Source organism: Humulus lupulus, chromosome 4 (assembly GCF_963169125.1).
Source record: "Humulus lupulus chromosome 4, drHumLupu1.1, whole genome shotgun sequence".
Classification (NCBI taxonomy): domain Eukaryota; kingdom Viridiplantae; phylum Streptophyta; class Magnoliopsida; order Rosales; family Cannabaceae; genus Humulus; species Humulus lupulus.
This window is the reverse complement of record NC_084796.1, coordinates 124,516,126-124,537,314: the sequence shown is the minus strand read 5'-3', so window position 1 is coordinate 124,537,314 and position 21,189 is coordinate 124,516,126. Positions and strand designations below refer to the sequence as shown.

The 21,189-nt window shown below is 39.0% G+C and overlaps 1 long non-coding RNA gene across 1 annotated transcript; it reads left to right on the top strand.

The window, feature by feature from the left end:
- The first annotated feature begins 15,035 nt into the window (after window positions 1-15,035).
- LOC133829154 (uncharacterized) lies at window positions 15,036-19,809 on the top strand. Its single transcript, XR_009891585.1, has 3 exons — window positions 15,036-15,231; window positions 15,338-15,400; window positions 19,296-19,809. It is a non-coding gene; the product is annotated as an uncharacterized LOC133829154 (long non-coding RNA).
- The last annotated feature ends 1,380 nt before the right edge of the window (window positions 19,810-21,189 follow it).

The window sequence follows — 21,189 nt, the reverse complement described above, 5'->3', positions numbered from 1 at the left end:
GCGTCATGATCAGGCTTCCGTGAGCTAAATTTTTCCCTTGAGCTAGATGTCGGAGAGCTAACGGAACTTGACATGAGCCAAGTGCAGTGCCTAGAAGGCAATCTATCCATCATGCATCTCGATCTCAGTTATTGGCACATTTGGAAACCTAGAGATTATCAGGATGTCGTACTGCAAATTTTGACTCAAATTTTTCATGCCAGAGTTAGCTTGATGTTCTAGTTATTCGCTTTCTCCATGCGCTTATCTGCCAGCTATACCCCGAACTGAGTGATTTTGTTCATGTTTATTTTGGGGTACAACATTTTCCCCCAAGCTCTTACTCGTGAATGACGTGACCTCTAACACGCACACTAGGGGCTTTTAGGCTTCTGTCATGTGAAATTTAAGCCCACCCACTACTCGAGTGTTAAACATGTGTTCGTCTATAATATGTACCTATTTGGGTTTCGAGTACTGTGACAACTATCCTGTCAACTTTTTGCTGCCACAGGGTTCATTTAATCTTGGACTTTGGATCTCGAGTTGACCTAATCGAGTAACCCATATTGGTTCTCAAAATTTATGTATAAATAAGAAAAACAAACCTGAACTTCACCACCTTCTCATTGAAAAAATTTCCCTTTTTCTTCTCAGAGAACATTCAAAGACATTTGGCATCCTCCCTTTCTTCAGAATCATCTCAGAAAGCTTTCGTCGGTGCCATCACCATTTCCTTGGATCAGCCATACAAACTGTAAGTATTCCTACACCTGGTTTAAATTTCTCCCTCTTATTTCTTAGTAAGTTTTTTGAAATTTCCAGTATAGTTTCTTACTTCTGGTACGTTCAAGTTTGATAGGGGTTTGTGATAAACCCTAAAAACATGATACTAGGTTTGGTTAGAATTAATGTGCATAATAAAATTTGTAATTTTCAAGGTTTTGAGAGAGGGCTACCTGCTTATGCGTAGAAATTTAAGGCTTACGATTCCTCGAGCAGTTTTACATTAAACCGCCTTCAAAATGGTATTGGATCTGACACACGAATCCTGAAGTATCAGAGGATTTCCTAAATTTATAGCGCGTCGCTTTTGAACGCGTGTGGAGACATGCGTTGTTGCTAGGACATTACTTGCCTCAATTTTATTTTTTAGATTTAATAAATCAAATTCAAACCCTCAGGTTTGTCTTAGCTCGTCCTACCTTTATCACCGTAGAAAGGTATTGTATTAGGTTTCCTCTAACAGGCTACTTTGATCATCAGGCGAGCTAGATCATGGCGCATCAGAAGCAAACAATCACGAGCTCGTCTTCCGAAAGCAAGAGTAAGGGCAAGCAGATCGTGCCTGAGACCCATATTCCCCACTTCGACCCGGTGGTGGATAGGGAGATCGTAATTGAACCCTCCTTCGAGGCTGAATTTATTAATGACCCCAAGGGCAAAGTGAACAAGATCTTGCTGAGCCATGAGATCAAATTGGGGTCCGAGGACTTTGTTGCCCGACCACCGCTGGAAGGAGAACAGAGATGCACTCCACTCGAAGATGAATTCAAGGCCTATAGCAACGAGTACTTGAAGGTAGGTGCCTTTTTATCGCTGGACCAGTACTTCGTAAATTTCCTGAACTACGACGAGCTAGCGCAATTCCAGCTTCCCTCCAATTCATACCAACTTCTCCCCAATTCATACCAGCTTCTGGCGAGGCTGAAGTACTTGTTTTTAAAACACTAGTGGGAGGTCCCCACTCCTGCCGATATCATGTACTTCTTCTGCCTCAAAGCCAACCCCAAACAAAAAAGGCGAGGTGACGGTATCTACTACCTCACTAGATTCCCAAATACGGCCTCCGTCATCGACCTCCCCAGCCACTCGAATGATTACAAGGATCAGTTCTTCATGTCAGATGGGTTGAAGAACTACACCCATCGATATTTCTACAGACCTTGTAAGTTTCTTAGCGGTTAGAATTTTGTACTTAAATTTATTCTTTATTGAGTTAGAGTTATTCAAATCGAGTTGTTATTTTGTCCAACTATATACAAGAGGACTGGGTGATTAGACATCCTTGGAGGTCAGTATTCTCGTGTCCCTGCCAAGGAGAAGGAGTTCCAGATGGTAGTTAATGACGCTACCATGGTGGCCTGCAAACTAATCTAGAATGATCAAACACTAGCCATTGGAGCTCGAGGTCCTCCCCCCCGAGCTTCCTTGTCCTCAGAAAGTCCTCCCTACTGTCGAAGACACAAAGGATGAATAAGAAGTCGTGCAGCTAGTTTGCAAATGAAAGTTCGCTGAAGATGGGAAAGATCCTGACCCAGACCGAGATGAATCGAGGGCAATAGCCAACACTTCCAGACAAGGTAACTCTTATAGAGAATTAAATCAAGCTGCTGCTAACTTTAGGCTAGTTTAATTCAACCCATGACAGTTCGTGAGCTAACATTCAGTAGACCCGGATCATAACATGACCCTCCTCTAATGTGTGGACCACCTTGTTGTACGCTACTACCATAGTTATCCTAGGTGTACTCTAGTTGTAGACAACACCTTTCACTTTAGGTCCTCCTTTTTTTTAGGAGTACTATACCAATCGTGTGTCGTGGCCTTCCCTCCGTCAGGGTGTGTTTTCCCTGAGTTTTAGGCAGACCGTAGATGAGTCCAGCTCGGATAAAGAGCCTGAACCCCGTAGGAACCAAGGCATAATAATATTAAAGCCCCCCCGCCTCCTTCGATAATTCATGAGTTAGAGGTTTTACAAAGTCCGGTTCATAATCCAGAGTCGATCATAATAGCTTCATTCTCTAGCTCGGAGGGTAGGGTTCTTGCTCTATTCTTTTCCATACATTAATTTGATAACTCTATCATAATTTTTTGCTCGTCTCTTTGTAGGAAAAGATTCGAACCTGAAGGGCGCCGTTAAGTCTGGTGGGGCCGGAGCTGGACCTGTAATCAAGAAGGCCCAAATATCAAAGAAGACCGCCTAAAAATCCGGAGCTACCACCCAATCCTCTACAAAGGATAAAGGTGACAGCTGTGCAAACAAGCAGCAACAGCAAACACAACCACCATCTCCTATAACCTCAGTTACCGTTCTTGAGGCTCCACGACCTCTTCCTCACGATGAACTTGCTCCGGTTCCCCAGGTTGTTCAGAGCGAAGTCCCCTCCGTTCAGATCCCACTCAAACCCCTCAACATGACAAGGATCCCAGAAGTACTCTGAGGAATCCTCTACGACAGGGCAAATCATATGGTTGGTCATGCCTATTGAGTAAACATTAAGGACCTAAGGGCTTTGGAGGAGTGTTCCTCTTGGGATGTTCTGGGTCCTCCTTAGTGATGAACCTGACTGTGAGTCATCTTTCTTCTTTCTTTTTCTTATTTTTACTTTTGCAAGCTAATCCCATCTTATGTCTTTCCTTTGTAGTCTTCTCAAGCTTAACTCCATAACATCGCCCGGTTTTGAGCCGAAAGAGAGGAGCTCAAGGCCGCCCTGGACGTATCTCAAGAGAATGAGCAGATAGCCAAAGACCAGGTCATTGAGGTGACCCAATGACGGGATCAGCTTCAGGCCAAGATCGACAAGAAACTTGAGGAGGTCGATGCACTAAAGAGCAAGTTATCTAAGGTCAAGACCAAAGCCAAGGAGGATGCTGAGAAGGTGGAGTTGGACATTGCATAATTGACAAATTCCTTGTAGGAGATGCTCTACCGGTGTTGGGCCTACAATCAGGACGGGTATGAGCTTTAGGGTGTTATCTCGTCAAGTTTCAAAGTTGAATCTCGCAAGAGCCCTCTGAGATTGCGGATGCTTCTAGGGCCTCCGAAAGGGACGGGTAAGTGTTGTCATCACATGAGCATGTTGCCGGAACTCAGTGATCTTTTCCATATTCATTTTTTTTCTTTCTTTGTAACTACGCTTATTGAAACAATTGCCTTCGTGCTTAAATAGAGGTTATTTCTCCTTGGGATAATCATACACTAATTAGTATATGTTCATTATTTTTATGATCTACTTTTGTTCCCCTTAATCTATTAACTCATCATGCTTATAAATTTCAAATTCTTACACATGAATTTAAATTTTTGCAGGCTCGCAATCATAGGTGTTATCTTCGATTGAGATAGGTTTTTGATAGCTTGACCAAACAATTCTGGTCAATATCCTAGTTATATGCAGGATTTCACCCATCTAAAAGCGTTATACTTGTTAGGAATCAGGTCTCGGACCTGGTTATGTCGAGGATTTTTTCTGCTTAATAACATTATACGTGTTAGGAATTAGACCTCGGACCTGGTTGTGTTTAGGATTCCCTAGTTGGCTACAAGGTTTTGTTTTGTTTTTTAATTTTCCTTACATATTTCGTATTTGGAATTGCTTAGAAAATTCGAGCATTACAAAATTTTTGAATAATCAATCTTCCAAATTCTAAGTTTCCAATTTCATCCACATATCCTAAATACTTTTAAAAGCACTTGGAGGGTTATATGCCCCCCAAACGATTAGAATTTATGGATATTCTAGGTTTCTTTTACAAAATGAGCGTGTGATACAACACAAGGATAAGATAAAAATAGTGGTTCTACATTTTAATTAGGTAGAAATCCAGTGTTATTTAAATAAAATGGTCTTTATAAATAAGCCTTCCAAAAAAAAAAAATTAATCAAGTCTTCCTACTACTAATAGTATTTTGTAAGATGTAAGGTGTTCTAGGCTCGTGGGACCAATTCTCCACTTAACTGAACTAGTTTGAAGGTTCCCTCTCATAGAATTTTCATGATCTGGTATGGTCCTTCCTAGTTCGGTCCCCTTACACCTTCTTTGGGATATTTACTTGCCAAAAACACCCTTCGAACCACTAAATCACCGAATCCGAATCCACGACCTTTTACATTCGAATTAAAGTAACGAGTGACTCTCTCCTAATAATTGGCAGGATGTAATTGTGACTCTTCGCGTTTTTCCTCTATCAAATCCAGAGATGCATTGAGTAATACATTATTTCAATCTTGAACAAATATTTTCTGTCTATGTGTCATCACTAGTGCTTCAACTTGGATCATAGCATCATTTCCAAAGGTCAAAGAGAATGGTGTATGCCCCATGGAGGTGCGGTTTAAGGTCCTATAGGCCTAAAGTACTTGCGGGAGCTGCTCGGGCCATAATTCCAAACGAGGTGGTGGAATCAAACCCCAAGGCCCCGGGCGAAAACCCTCAGAAAATACCCAAAAATCCACTTCTGAAGGTAGGGTAGTGCTACAGCGCCACAAGGTGGGCACTACAACGCAACAAGCAGAGGCAAAATCCCCTAGACAACCTAAGCCCTTAAACATTCTAAGGAAATTTTGGTCACTTGCTCCCAATTCCTCGAGTGTCCCGAATAAGAACCTCTTAAATCCCGTCATCTAATTAATAACTAATTAGTTTCCTCAATGTCAAATAGTCTCCAATATATTTCCCAGATTTCCATAAATACCCTTAGGCTCACCCTGAGCTGGGTATAAATCCCCACCGTGATTTTTTCGCTAAAGCACTCTCTAGGATCGCCTCGAGTCACAAGCTGCAAATATATCCACAAAATAATGTGGTCTCAACAATTTATCACAGATAATCATGTTTATGCCTTCAATGGGCCAAAATTACATATATGCCTTTATAATCTAAACAGGGCCTACATGCTTACTAATACTCATAATCATACATCTCATATATCCAAATAATCATCTAGGCATGCTTATCACATAATCATGCATTTAATAATTTAAATCACACATAAACTAATTATTCCCTCCCAGCACACTAATAAAGGCCCTTAAGCCTTATTAGTAATTTTGGGTCATTACACCCTTGGCTTCATCTAATCGCTTCTTTAAGCTTGCATTTAGGGTTTTATTTATAGCCTCGACTTGCCCATTAGCTTGCAGATATGCCACTAAAGAGAAACTCTTAGTTATGTCATATTTCTCACAAAATCTTGTGAAGAGATTGCTATTGAACTGAGTTCTGGTGTCACACACGATCTTCTTCAGTTGCCCAAAAAGACATTTGATGTTCTTCAAGACGAAATCCATGACTCTCTTCGAGTTTATGGTTGTCAGGGGCTCGGCCTCGACCACTTCTTAAAGTAGTCAATGGTGACAACTACATAGCGAACTCCTCCTTTTCTCCCTGATAATGAACCAATCAAGTTGATTCCCCATACTGTAAATGACAATGGGGATGAGATCGTGGTCAACTTAATGCAAGTAGCTCGGGTAATTGTGGTGAAGCGTTTGTATTTGTCACATTTTTGTATGTCTGAGGTCGAGTCCTTTTTTAGTGTAAACAAAAAATAACCCTGCCTCAATATATTAGAGCTAAATTTTGCCACCTAGTGAGGTCTCCGCAAAAGCTTTTGTTGATGGTGAAATCTCGTCAACGAAATTAGATCAGAAAACTCGAAGGTAAGTCAGGTGATGTTTATATAAGAAAAGTAAACACAGATATACAATGGAGCAAGCCTTGGTATATTTCTCAATAGCCTCTGCATACAATGAATTTTCCAACCCCCTTCTCTGTGGAAGTGGGGTTCATTTTATAGTAGGCTCTAATGGCCTTGGATACATGATGGTCCAGGGGACCAGGTGGTACACAAGTACTCTGTCAGGAGAGTGGTCTCAGGGGTAGTGGTGCTGATACTAGTACATAGCCAGGTACCATGAGGAGGTCTCCACTACTCTATCGTACTAATGTCAGAGGAGTGGTACAGGTGATAGTGGTGTCGACTCTGACATCTGATTGGGAGTATGCAGGCCATGTCCTTTCTCCTAATGTTCCCACTATCTGACTAGCATGAGTGCCACGGTCAGACGTACGGGGTCTTACAAGCCGTACCCCGTACAAGAGTGTACCATCGTGACCTTTCGGAATCATACTTGGGCTTTTACTTCTAGACGGTGGGGTTTCCATAGGTAATGCCATCACAAGGTGAGGGGCGCGAGAGGTTACCATGCGAGGCCCTCGTGTAGCCATGGTGGGGCTATGCAAGGTCACCCCTCGTGGAGATGCCATGAGATGCTCCCACACGAAGCCGTCGGGGCTAGGATAGGCTCCCACGCGAGGCCTTCAAGGCTAAGGGATGATCCCACGCGAGGCTCCCCCACGGGGCTAGGAGATGCTTCTACGCGAGGCCGCCGGGGCTAGGAGAGGCTCCCAAGCGAGGCCTTCGTGGCGCGGCCGAGGTGGGGCTACGTGAGGCTGTTTCAGAGTGCCGCGGTGCGCGAGGTGCGCACGTGAGGCGGTCCACGCTGGGGCGCGCCGAGGGGTGGCGCAAGGCTGGGGCCTCGCGAGACGCCTGCTGAGTGCCACGGCGCGAGGTGGTGGGCGAGGTGCGCACGCGAGGCGGTCCACGCTGGGGTGCTGGGCGCACCGAGGGATGGCACGAGGATGAGCCTCGCGAGACGCCTGTTGAGTACCGTGGCGCGCGAGGCTATGGGCGAGGTGCACACGCGAGGCGGTCCACGCGGGGGCGCTGGGTACGCCGAGGGGTGGCACGAGGCTGGGACCTCGCGAGATGCCGTGTGCCATGAGGTGATGCGAGGCCATTGCAAGAGGATAGTTTCTCGAGCGTCCCGCGGCTCAGACATGTATTTAGGCCTTCATGGGACCTTAGCATGTGCCTTGGATCTCTTACAAGCCTGGACTATTGAGCATCCACAAAGGCCATACTTCACAGCTCACAAGGTGTTGCTTCCCTTGGGACCATCTCCCGGTTTCACAAGACTTATAGGCCTGAGCCTGATAATGTAACTAAGTGTCCTTTAGCCTTGTATTTTAACCATGTACTGGGGATTTTTTTCTTGGTGGATTTTTAGCATCCACAGCTTTCATGTATCTCTTGTAGGATAATATGTGCTTCCTCGAGCAAAAGACACCACAGGAGGGGCTGTGAATGCCCTCATCGGTATAGAATTTCTTCAACCATAAAATACCATGGGGCTTGGTATATCAATTTTCTTGGTATATCGGTCATCTGGTAGTTTACCAGTTGTGAGGTATTCGACTATGGGGGTTATCCAAGTTGGTTTTGTGTCAATATCTCTGACCTCAACCGGTTCCTCTGTTATGCTTAGTTTTTCTAGGAACTCCACTGGGACTACATTTAGTGTATCCACCTATTTGGTGGTGGCAAGTCAGGCTAAAGCATCAGTGTTGGAATTCTGCTTGCGGGGTAGCTACTCAATGGAGCAGAACTCAAACTCTGACAACTCACCTTTCACCTTAGCTAAGTAAGTCGCCATTTTGATACCATGAGTTGAGAATCACTATAACATTGGATTTCATTTTCTTTCACCACTCTTATCACTGCCAGTGGAGCTTCGTACTCTGGCTCATTGTTGGATGCTTCAAACTTGAAGGTTAGAGCTGTATAGAACCGATGCCCCTCAAGTGTGATTAGAATTATCCCAGCTATGGATCCATTCTTGTTGGATGATCCATCAATGAGGATTTTTCACAACTCTTGCAGTTGTTCTCTTATTGTCTCGTCTTGAAAACCACTGCATTCGGCCACAAAGTCAGCATCCGCTTAACTCTTGATTGTTGTGCGCGGCATATAAAATATCTCAAACTGGCTAAGTTCGATGGCCCACTTAAGCAGACATCCCAATGTTTTAGGTAAAGACGTGGATGGTGTGGAACTAGAAGTACAACTTTTGTTTTCTTGAGGCTAAGATCAAGCAGAACACGAGTTTTACTATTAAAGGATATCGAGACTCAGCTTCCATAAGACTTTTACTCACGTAGTACACTAGTTTCTGCACTTGACCTTACTCTCGAACTAATATAGTGCTGACCGCATTTTCTGTCACAGCTAGTATAGGAGCAAACATTCTCCATCTGCCAGTTTTGATAGTACAGGGGGGTTCGTGAGTTTTTAAATTCTGAATTCCTATTTGCATTCTTCAGTCCACTCAAACTTTTTCTTTCCCCTAAGTAAGTTGTAAAACGGGAGACACTTGTTAGTGGACTTTGAAACGAAGTAATTTAAGGCTGCCACATTTCCAATTAAGCTCTGTACTTATTTATGTGACCTGGGTGAACGCATTTCTAGTAATAATCTGAAGTTCTTTGGGTTCACTTTTATCCCCCTCGTGTTGACTATGAAGCCCATGAATTTTCCTGAGGAAACTACAAAGTTATACTTCTGGGGGTTTAGCTTAATGTCATACTTCATGAGCACGCCAAAACATTCTTCCAGGTCAGATACATGGTTACTGGAAATCTTTAATTTATTGAGCATATCATCGACATACACTTCCATATCTCTCCCGATCTGGTTAACAAACATTTTGTTGACCAGCTGTTGGTACGTTGCACCGACATTCTTTAGCCCGAATGGCATAAGTTTGTAGCAGTATACGTTATGCTTATTCATGAAACTGGTGTGCTCTTGTTCTGCAGAGTTCATCGCGATCTGGTTCTATCTAAAATACACATCCATGAACGACGTGAGCTTGTGACCAACTATTGCGTCTACCAACTAATCTATTCAGGCTAGTGGAAAACAATCCTTAGGAGAGGCCTTATTGTGATCAGAGAAGTCAATGCAAGTTCTCCAATTCCCATTGGGTTTTCGTACCAAAACAGGGTTAGCAACCCAGGTCGGATACTTTCCTTGCCTGATAAACCCACACTTAAGTAGGCGAGCCACTTATTATTCTAAAGCTTCTGATCATTCTCTCCCAGAAGCCTTTATTTTGGTGACTTTGCAGGCACATACCTGTCTAGATTCATAGTATGCGTTATTACATTCGGACTGATTCCCACCATATATTCGTGCAACCAGGCGAAGATGTCCAGATTGTTTTGAAGAAACTCCACCAGCTCTTTCTTCCTCTCGGTTCAAAGATTTTTCCCAACCTTTACCACTCTTGAAGGTACTTCTGCGTCGATGTTGATTTCCTCGAGTTCTTCCAACGTTTGGAGCTTACACCTGTCCTTGCCTAATCTTGGATGAATGTCATCCTCTTGGGTGACCTCGTTACTTCCTTCTAGAGGTTCTTCCGCCTCATTGGAAAATTCCATTGCCTGGGGCTCCTCTCCTCCTTCGATCATGACCATTGCTTGCTGCCCAGGTTTTGATTTTCCCATCATGGCAATGCTATAGCATTCTCTGCAAGCGAGCTAGTCTCCTCTCACAATACATATATCCGAGGTTAAGGGGAACTTCATCGCTAGGTGTCGGATTGAGGTGATAGCCTCAAAAGTCATCAGCGCGGGTCGTCCCAAGATCGCGTGTTAGGTAGCTAGACAATCGATGACAACGAACATGAGTATTTTAGAAGAAGTTCGCGTATCATCCCTTAGCGTGACTACCAGTCTGATCGTCCCTATGGCTACCGTTCCTTCTCCTTAGAATCCGTACAGTGTTATTAAGGTCGCCTTAAGATCAATTACCGAAAATCCCATCTTTTAGAATAGCACATTTACTGAGCACCCATGATCAATGAATATCCTTCGTACCCTTCAGTTGGCGAGCTAAATTGTTACCTCCAGCGGATCATTATGTGGGAACTGAACGTGGCTAGCATCTTCTTCTATGAAAATGATTTGTTGTTTCTCCAACTGTTGCTCCAAGATAAATTCAGCACCTTTGTGGGTTTTTAGCTCCTATATGTACCCTTTTTTAGCCCCATCTCTTGTGTCCACCAAATGGGCTCCTCCGACGATAGTGGTTATATCCCCTCCTACTATTAGAGAGGGATCGACTTCGTTCCCTTGGTCTGTCTGAGCCTCGGGTTGGCCGTTCAAATTATCCGGAGCTGGATAAGTATTTTGCCCAGTTTGCTTGTTGGGAACTACTCGATTTCAGGTCTACTGAGCTAACGGTCTAACTCAGATGAGAGTTTCTATCTCATCTTTTAATTGTCGACAGTCATCTATGTTATGGCTAATGTCGTTGTGATACTAGCAGAACTTAGAGGGTTCTCTCTTCGTCCTCTGGTTCCTCAACGGCTCTAGCTTCTTCCATGGAAGGCGATTTTAGTTCTCCATGAAAATATGCTCCCGCTTGTCAGTCAAGTCGGTATAGTTGCTGCAAACAGGGTTCAACTTTTCTCTGGGCTTTTTCTTATTGGTTTCGTACTGGTCTCCCTCACCAGCCCCTTTCCTCTTATTTTCCCCACCTGGTTATTTCAGGTAACATGTTGAGTCGTAGCTACAACATCTCCCACCACTCTAGCACGCTAAACAGGGGTGTAGCTAGTTCTCAAGACAACAGATCGCGCCTCCTCTAGATTCATCCATTCTTGAGCTCGGGCTAGGAATTCATCTACACTTTTAACTCCATTTTGTTGAAGTTCTTGCAATAAATTACCTCCGACCGTGATTCCCGTCCTCATTGCCATGAGCTTGGAGCTATCATCAACATCCCTAAATTATGTTGCTGCATTGGTGAACCTGCTCAGATATGCTTTTAGGGATTCACCAGGTGGCTATTTTATGTTGGCCAAAGAATTGGCCTCAACGCGAGTTTCCTTCAAAGCTCGAAACTATCTCTTAAATTTGAAAGACAATTTCTTCAACGAGGTGATTCAATGTCTTTTATATTAGTTTAACCACAACATGGCTGCTCACAAGCCCTCATCCTACTGTACGCATTAGATGAGTTGTTTTCCCTCCAAGCTTGAGCTCGGTTAGGTGGGACATTCCCATGGTTGCGTACGATAGACAGATCTCCCTCATGCTGAGTATAACTCACATTATCATGGCGAGCTGGATACCCCCTTTGTTAATTCAAATGTTCACGTATGTCAAGATGTGGTTCAGAACGAAGACTTTATGCAGAACTCAAATGATTCCTCGGGACACTTTTAGTCCTGTCTCCACACAGACTCTCCATCCAGTAACTTTTGTTAGCAAAAGTTACAACTCGTGGTTGAGATCGAGGACCTGGATTATTAGCATGAGGCCGTGGAAAATAGATGTCCTCTGAGGGAGGAGGATTTCTCCTGCTATCCCCTCAACCTAGAGCGTTCCTCTGCGGGCGAGGTGGTGTTGGATGTCTAACTGGAGATGGCATGTGTCTTATCGGTGAGGCTATCCTCATTCCATCTCTCAGTGAGGCTATGGGCGCACTATGTTAGCCCATCTTAGTTCAACCCTGATCTCTCGGGTCCTCTGTGCCGGAGGCTCTGATCGCGACCATGATGGATTTTTCTGGGGTGTTTTGCCTCCTTGAATTGGTCCCAACTTGCCCTGTTGGGTTGTTATGAACATTTCTTAAAATCTTCTCAGATGGCACGGTGTTAGGGGTTGCAGTTATGACCGCTCGATTTACATGGGGATGAGGGTTCCTATGAGGATTATTAGGTTGAGCACTCCACTGATTTCACTCAGAAGGTACGGACTTGGAGTTGCAGTCCACACAGAACGACTTGGATTGGGTCAGTTATTCTTGTGAGACATATGGGACCCACTTTGCCTCTTTTTGATGTTAACATCGGTTGCAAGAGGGGGTAACTGAGCCAAGACCTCATCGATATGCTTGTTAGCCCTAGCGAGATGGCTCCTTAATTGGGAATTTTCAATCACAATGGATGTCAGATACCCCAGATTGAGATTTGGTGGGCGTGATGCTAAACTCCTATTATCATCTTGGCCCACATGTCGCTTTCCAAGGCATTGCTAAGCGTCTGAGCCTTTTCCAGTGGAAATGGTCGTATGATGCACCTTCTGATCACCAGATTGCTCCATTTCATTGTCATCCATAGAAGGGGTGACCACCATGATGAATGTTGAGTAAAACTCTACGTAGTGGATTAAGCACTAATGAACTCTCAATGAAAGCACCAATCTGTTGACACGGTTTTTTGCCAACAGTGAATTAAGAAATCCGACAATAGAGATATTAGTACTCTCTTATTAAATCGTAATTAATCAAATGAATAATGCTTCAAACACTCACACTTTAACGTGGTTCAGTTGTTAAAATCCACCTAGTCCACGAGACAATATTATTAATCTCTTTTAGGCTCTGGATGAAAGAGTTTCTTACAATTTTAGCAGAGTTTTGGTATATCAAAAAGGAGTTTGGTTTCTTGCCCATTCCCCTGATATTTATAGTGGCTTTTTCGGGACAACTATGGGTTACCGCATGTAGAAATATGGTGAATAATCAATCAGAATAATATCTCATGTACATAGGGATATGATTTACTATGGACATAACATTCGTTATCTCGAGTAATAAATATTTAATACAATCTTGGCATTAGTGAGCTTATAAGGATTCTCCAAGTCTTCTGGGATCCTTCACTATGCATCATGATCAGGCTTCAGCGAGCTGAACATTTCCCTTTAGCTGGATGTCGAAGAGCTAACGGAACATGACATGAGCCAAGTTCAGTGCCTAGAAGGAATTCTAGCCATCATTCATCTCGAACTAGGTTATTGGCGCATTTGGAGACCTAGAGATTATCTAGGTGTCACACTGCCAAGTTTGACTCGAGCTGTTCATGGCAGAGTTAGCTTGTTGTTCTAGTTGTTCGCTTTCTCCATGTGCTTATTTGCCAGCTGTACCTAGAACTGGGTGATTCAGTTCATGTTTATTTTGGGGATCAACAACTTTTTAATTAATCTTTATTATCTTAAAACGCCTAACTAGACACTTGCCTTTAGAGTGGTGTGATTACCAAGTTCAACTAACTTAGTAGTTTACATGCAATAGATTTCAAGAAAAATAATTCATATGAACAAATAGGGTATTACTAAATAATAATGTTTCTACTTAATGACATGCATGATCAATAAAAACTGTATGGGATTTCATATATGACAGGTATTCGACTATTGCATGAATATGTTATCAATCACATCAATGGACATTTACTCAAATAAATACCATAGATAAATAAATAAACAATAAATGATGAACTTAATATCCGTTGGGCATTTGTAAATTTAAAAAACTTGAAAAAAATAAAAAACAATACAAATTGGGCTACAATGATACAAAATTTTAAAAGATACTCATTCTCCACTTGGGGCTCGTGTTTATAATTTGTTATCTTTAGGTCCAACCATTTAATTAATTAAAAATAACTTTTCAAAGTAATATATTTTATTAAATAAAACATTTTTTTAATTTATCAACTCCATTTAATATCTTTTAAATTTTAATTTAAATATAAAAAAATAATTTTTAAATGAGATTTTAAACTTGGGACAAAAATATCTCAACCAATTAAAAGATATTCCAATTTTATGATAATATAAATATAAGATAATTACTTTCAAAATTAAAAAAAATTAAAAATTAATTAAATAAAGATATTTTAGGCTGAAATTTTAGGTATGCCATGCTTTTTAAGGGCACAAGTGTGACGCCTCGCGTTTCGGGCACCTGAAAGTAATCGGTTTGGATTGGTGAAATAATAAATGAATACCATTTTGATTAATAATATAGGCTTGAGAAGCCAAAATTATGTTGTTCATGATAGCCATTAAGTGTGATGTGTGATTGTAGCCAAATTAGAAATTTCGGTTTCAGATCGACACGAAACCCCAACTGGATAAAATCTCAGATAAATTTATGTCCAATAATTATGGCCAAAATAATATGGGAATAAAAATTTATTGGAAATTTATATTGAAGTCAAAAAGTTTTACTTTGTAAGACCAAAAATCTCTAGAAATGCATTTTTATGAACAATGCACATTTTAGCCAAAAATTGGGACTTTCCTTTATTAGATTATTTTGAATAATAAATATTGGAGTGTTACCACTTAAATTAAATAGCAAGGTCTATTTAATTTAATAACCCTAAGTTAAAATTTCAATTAGGGAAAAGTAAGAAAAAAATTATCACAATAGTAACTTTTTGAGATAATTACCATTTGTCTAAGTTTGATCAACTTAAGATTAATTTGGAATTAATCAAAGGGTAAGTGGGGTTAAAAGGGGAAGTAGCTAGGGAAGGGTGTTATGGTCATTTTACATGTTTTTAGAGTTGGAATAAATAGTAAAAATTCAACCAAGTCTTCATTTTTCACATGAGTTTCTCTCTCAAGAATTCATTTTCTCTCAAAATCCTCTTACTTCTCACTACCTTGGCTGAGTACCCCATGTGCTCTTCTATGAATTTCTTTCATCAATTTCCCACCTAAACACTCACATCACACCTCTTTCTTCTATACACATAAGTTTAGGTTGTTGAGTGTTGAGTTTGAAGATAGAGAAATGCTAGACAAAGCTAGAACAAATCAAATGTAAAACTCTTAACTCTACTTGTCAAAGTTGAGACTTTGATCTTTGATGAGTTTTTATGTGAGTATATACTAATTTGTGGTATTATTGGGGAGTGAATAAATGTAGAGGAAAGACTATCCAAGTGTTTGAAGAGCTAGTCACTTAGAACACCATCAAAGCCATCAAGAGGTATATGTTCACCTCCCATGAGTTTTATTTAAATTTTCTTGTTAAATTTGCTATGATTAATTTATTTGATGTGTTTAAATTATATTTTGGGACTGTAATATCCACTGTTTGATCAGGCATGCAAAAATGTTTAGAAGATTGTTAGGATTGGAATCCAAAATTCAATAGGCAAAACTAAGACTTTGTAAGAAAAAATTTTAATTCTTAACTTCCAAAGGGTTATGTGAGTTTTAAAATTCTTATCTGATTCTGGATTTTCTTGTTTACATGTTTAATTTTGAGATGTGTAGATTTTAATAGGGCTTAGAAACATGCTAAAAGGTTTGATAATGATCAATATATGAGTTTTACAAACTTTGTGTGTAATCTGAAAAATTGTTTTTCAAAATATGGGTAAACAACCGATTTTGAGAGATATTTTCTATAGGAAAATAATTGAATTTTTGGCTGATTTTTGGAATGAACCTTAGCTTGTTATTGGTAACTTAACCATTAAATTTTTTTTTTAAAAATGAATATGTTGAGAATTATGGGTTTTCAAAGTTTGACAAAATTTCTAGAAAGCTCAAAATAACTTCTTGACTCCCATGTTTGAAAATTCGTTTTGCTAAGTAAAAATTGATCAAATAACCTAATTTTTAGAATAAATATATTTTACATATCCTAGTATAGGAATAATAATTTTTGACCTAAATAACAATCCAAAAGGATTTTATGAACTTCAAAAGTTCACTACAAGGATGGGTTTTCTCTAGTCATAATTGTAATAAGAATTTTGAAAATAGTTTTCACAAATTAAAAAGGTTCAATTTTTAATAAAATTTGGCAAGAAGTTTAAATGTGCAAAGTTTGAAGATCATTGGAGTTATATTTTTTGAAATATAAATTTTCAAACAAGGACACCTACAACTAAAATTTATAATGTTTATACTTGAGAAAGAAATAATGGAATTTTTTTTTAAGTTATTGACTAAGTGATGATGTTTTGTTATGGAAATCATTAGTATAGGTTTAACCCACTAAATAAATCTGAATATAAGGAAATTAATATTTTATTTAATTTATTTAAGAAAATTTAAAAAGGGTTCAAGGCCTAAATTTTTCCATAACTTAAATTAAAATAATCTTTTTAAATAAAAATCAATTTTTACTACAAAATCTCTTATTATAATTTTTTCTTAATTATTTTAATTCAAATTTAATTTTCAAAGTTTTGAAATAATGTAATTTTATTAGAAAACATGTGTGTTATTGGTAAAAATCAAAGAAAGGATAAAAACTGGTTTAGTTAGGAGGCTTCCGAAACAAATTTCTTCGACTAGGTTCGATACTGAGAACGAAGTGGGAAATGTTGTAAAAATTCTACATTCAAATAACTAGACTGGTGAAGAGAAATTTTGTCAAAAGTTTTAAATGTTGCTTAGAAGGTTAAACTAAGTAAATGGGATAACACCCACACTTCATAAACAGTAATGACTAAAATGCCTCGAAGGTTTTTTTATAACTTAATTGCCACAATTAATCTGAGTATACTGGATAAATTACAGTATTGCCTAAAAGGAGCATATAGTTGTGGTTTAAGGATTTACGCTCGTAGGAAAGGAATCAAAATAAGTCAACCTTTGACTTCTCTAGCTAAAACATGAACCATACTAGTGTTTTGATTGCTAGAAATAGTATATTGCACTAGTTGTGAGAATGGCCTAAATTAGAAACAATGACTCAGGAGTGCTTAGACCCTTTTCTGAAATTGTTCGGTAGGTACCCCGCCTATGTTAGCAAAGTGAAGACGGTTTCTGCCTTTGACATTCTTTTAGTCCAGTTCAAGTCTGTGACAGTTATTATCAACTTGGTTCAAGTCTATGACAATTATTATCTCTATTACTATTAGGTTTGCTACAAGTCTATGACCTCCAGTCCAGTTTAAGTCTGATACATCTTGCTATGGGTTAATCATACTAGTAAGACCATCTCCAATGGGAGATTTAAATATTATGCTATATTTGGCACAAAAAATTAATATGTGGTATATTTGGCACAATATTTAGCACTATGCTCTAATGCAAAATTGTAAAGGTAGATAAAAAGAAATCTTTTATTAATGCTCATTTGATATTTAATGAAAATATTACAAAAAAGTAATAATTTTTTTAAATAATTTATCGTTAATTGTTAAAGATAATAATAAAATAATGAGGTAAAAAGTCTAGCATTTAATGGTGATTAAAGAAAATTATACTAAAATAATGAAAATGACATAAAAGTAAAAAAAAAAAAAATCTAGCATTTATGGTGATGCAAAATATACATCATGCTATATTTGTGCAAAATTTGGCACATCTTTTATCATGTGCCAAATTTGGCACAGCTTTCGACCACCATTTTAGAAACTTTTTTGGAAAGTGAGCAACATTTTAACAATACATGTAACACCCTATTACCCTAGAGTCCTTACCATATGATTTTAAAAGGTGCCATTTGCTCGCTAAATGAGGTATTAACATAAAAAGTGTGATTAAATCAAAATAAAGACTCATTTAATGAAAATTAAGTATAAAGAGTTGGTCATTCATTAAAATTGTAAAAGTGTTAAATTTGGCAAAGTGTTACATTGGGATCCAGACTTCATTTCCCTCCAATCCCCAAGTCCTTTTTCCTCTAGAAATTTAGAAAATTTGTAGACAAGTGAGCCTAAGGGAGAGAAGGAAAGAGAGGAACATGTGAGAGAGAGATAAGGCTGAGAGCATGTTTATACTTTATGAATTTATTTCTCTCCACATAGTTCCTAAGAATGAGCGTATCTCTTTGATACAAAAGACCATAATGCCCCTAACTTATCTTTAGCCTTTTTTACACCACCAAGGGAAAAATCGTCTTTTGCCACATTCCCGCTAATTCCTCGAATTGTCCTATGAATTCCTATTTAATCCCCAAATAATTTCTTAATCACTACTCGTTACCCGGTAATTCTGAACATGTGCAACATTCACAAAATACCCCTTGGCTCACCCCGAGCTCGGTATTAGACTACGTTGTGACTATTCTACTAATCTGCTCACTAGGACCACCTCTGATCTCACATCTCAAATATATCCCCATACCACTAAGGTCTCACTCATAACGCATACATAATTACATTTATGCCCTCAATGAGCCAAAATTACAAACATGCCCCAATTTATAGAAATGGGTCCACATGCATATTTAATACACATAAACATGCATATCTAGTCACATTACCATGCAAATCAATTATATCACACAATCACACTTATAACCCATTACTCGCACAATTAATTCCAATTAGGCCCTCCAGGTACAGTAATCAAGCCACTCAACCTTAATTACAAATTCGGGACGTTACAATACACCACCAATTTGGCACTCCATTGGAGATGCTCTAAAACCTCGAAGTGTCAATGAGCTGGAATAACTCTGGTTACACTCTTGATAGTACTTATGCCCTAGGTAACATGAAGGTTACCCTGGCTAGGGATTTAGGGCAGGGTTATTTGTGCTAAGAGTTGGGTCTCACTATTGTTTGTTTTAAAAGGGAACCCAAACGCCCCGACCTTATTGACAACTCCTAAGTTGGCTTCTAGGATCTTTTTTATGAATATTGTTCCTATATATATATTTAGTTGTTGTGGAATTTTCTGCGTGCAGGGTTGAATTGAATATGTCATGTTATTGGCGATAACCATAAGTTTGCCAGGAAACTTTGGCGTTCTTGAATTGTCCGTTTAGGGTTCAGATTTATCTGGAACCCTAATTCTGTAAATGGTTTGATTTTTTGTCAATAACTTGGTCAATGACCCATGTCTGCTATATGATTTCATGTTGTAAGGTTGAACTTACTAAGCATTTTTGCTTACCTAGTTGTTTCATGTTGTAGGTAAGTGAAAGGGCGAAGGGGAGCAGTGAGCAGCAGAGACTACTTGCTGGAGAGTACATGTGGCCCGAACTTTGGGGAATGTTTCGCGAAAATGTCTTTTGTTTGTTCTAAATTCTTAAGAGCAGAAGTAATTGGCTAAGTGCGTGCAAACAACTTTCTCTTGTTTAATTTTTTTTATGTGTATTTTTGGGATATGTTTATAATGAAAATGCTATTTTTTGCATTGTTTTTGGTCTTGTATTTTTTTTATCTTTACAAAAAGGAGATAAACAATGGCTGGGAGCCAAGCAGAGCAAAGGAGCTGCAGTTTGGGCTTGGGCTACCGCACAGGCAAGGAGCCAGAGGGATCAACGGTAGCTCCTGGTGCATGGAGGCAAGGATACAGTCCCACTCCTCATTCTCCTTGTTTTCTTCTCCTCTTTCTTGCAGAATTTTTACAATTCAATATTCAAAATAAAATTACGAAAATTCCTATTCTCCAAAACTTGCTTATGTAATGCCCCGTGTTTTGGAAACCGAGGAGTAGCTAAGAGCGTGCTTCTAAGATGTATATAAATATTATTATGAATGATAATATAGTCTTGAGAAACAAAATTCATGTGTCAAATATTAGCCAAAGTGTGATATTTGCGGTTTGGTGACGAACGCAGCGTTTCGGTCTCGGACCGAAACAGAACCCCTAACCGAGTAAATTCTCGGATAATCGTTATTTGAGAAGAATAATTATTGAAAAATAATATTGGGCATTAAATTATTGGATTAATTTATATTAAGGTCAAAATTTTTTATTTTTGTTTGAAAAAACTCTGAAAATGCATTTTTGTGAAAAATACACACTTTAGCCAAAAATGAGATTTTTGCTAATTAAATTATTTGAGTTATAAATATAGGAGTGTGACAACTTAAATTAAATGCCAAAGCCTATATAATTTAATTACCCTGGGTTTAAATCTCAATTAGGTAAAGTAAAAAAAAATTACTACATGGAAACTTTTTGGAGAAAAACACCATTAGCCTTAAATTAATTAGCTTAAGTTAGATTTAATAAAGAAATAACCAAAGTGACATTTCAAGTCTTAAACTCAAAGTTTGCTCTTAATTTTCTCTCCATTCCCTCACTTAGAGGAGTCCGTTAGGGCTTTGACTCTCTATAATTTTTCTTAACAAGTACTTCCTTTCTCATCTTTCATCTCTTCTATACTTCTATACGTAGTTCTAAGTTCTCTAGTTCTAGTTTGGAGTTAAGAAGTCTACTCACAAAGTTTGTTCTACAAGAGGTAAATGCTAAACTCCTCTTGTCAAAGTTTGTGTTTAGTTAGTTTATGCAGTTAGCTAAGTTTATATAGTTGTGTAATCTGACTTTTGGGCTTTAGGGGAGTGTATATATGTAGACTAAAGGCTAAGCAAGGGATTTAAAGTGCAAGAAGTCACCAAAATCCAATTCAATGTCATCAAGAGGTATATGGTCACCTCCTATGGGTTTTTGCTTAAATTTTTGTTGAATCTGTCATGTTTTAGTTAATTGATGTGTTTAAATTAATTTTTGGAACTGTAATAATATTTTTTTGATGGCTGATCATACATGCATGGGTGTTTGGATTATTGTTAGTGGTGGAATCCAACATTCCATAGGCAAAATTGTGATTTTTCTAAGAAAATGTTTCAGACTTGAATTCCAAAGGGTCAAGCAAAATTTGTATGACTCGGATTCTAGATTTTCTTGGTTCCATGTTTCAATTTAAGATGTGTATATCTCCATAGTATGTAGAAACGTTGAAAAAGGCTTTGAAGTGATCAAGTTATTATTTTTTAAAAATTGGTATGTACTCTAGAAAATAGTTTTTCAAAAAACTGGGTAAATAGCCGACTTTGTACAACGATTTTCGTCGAAAAA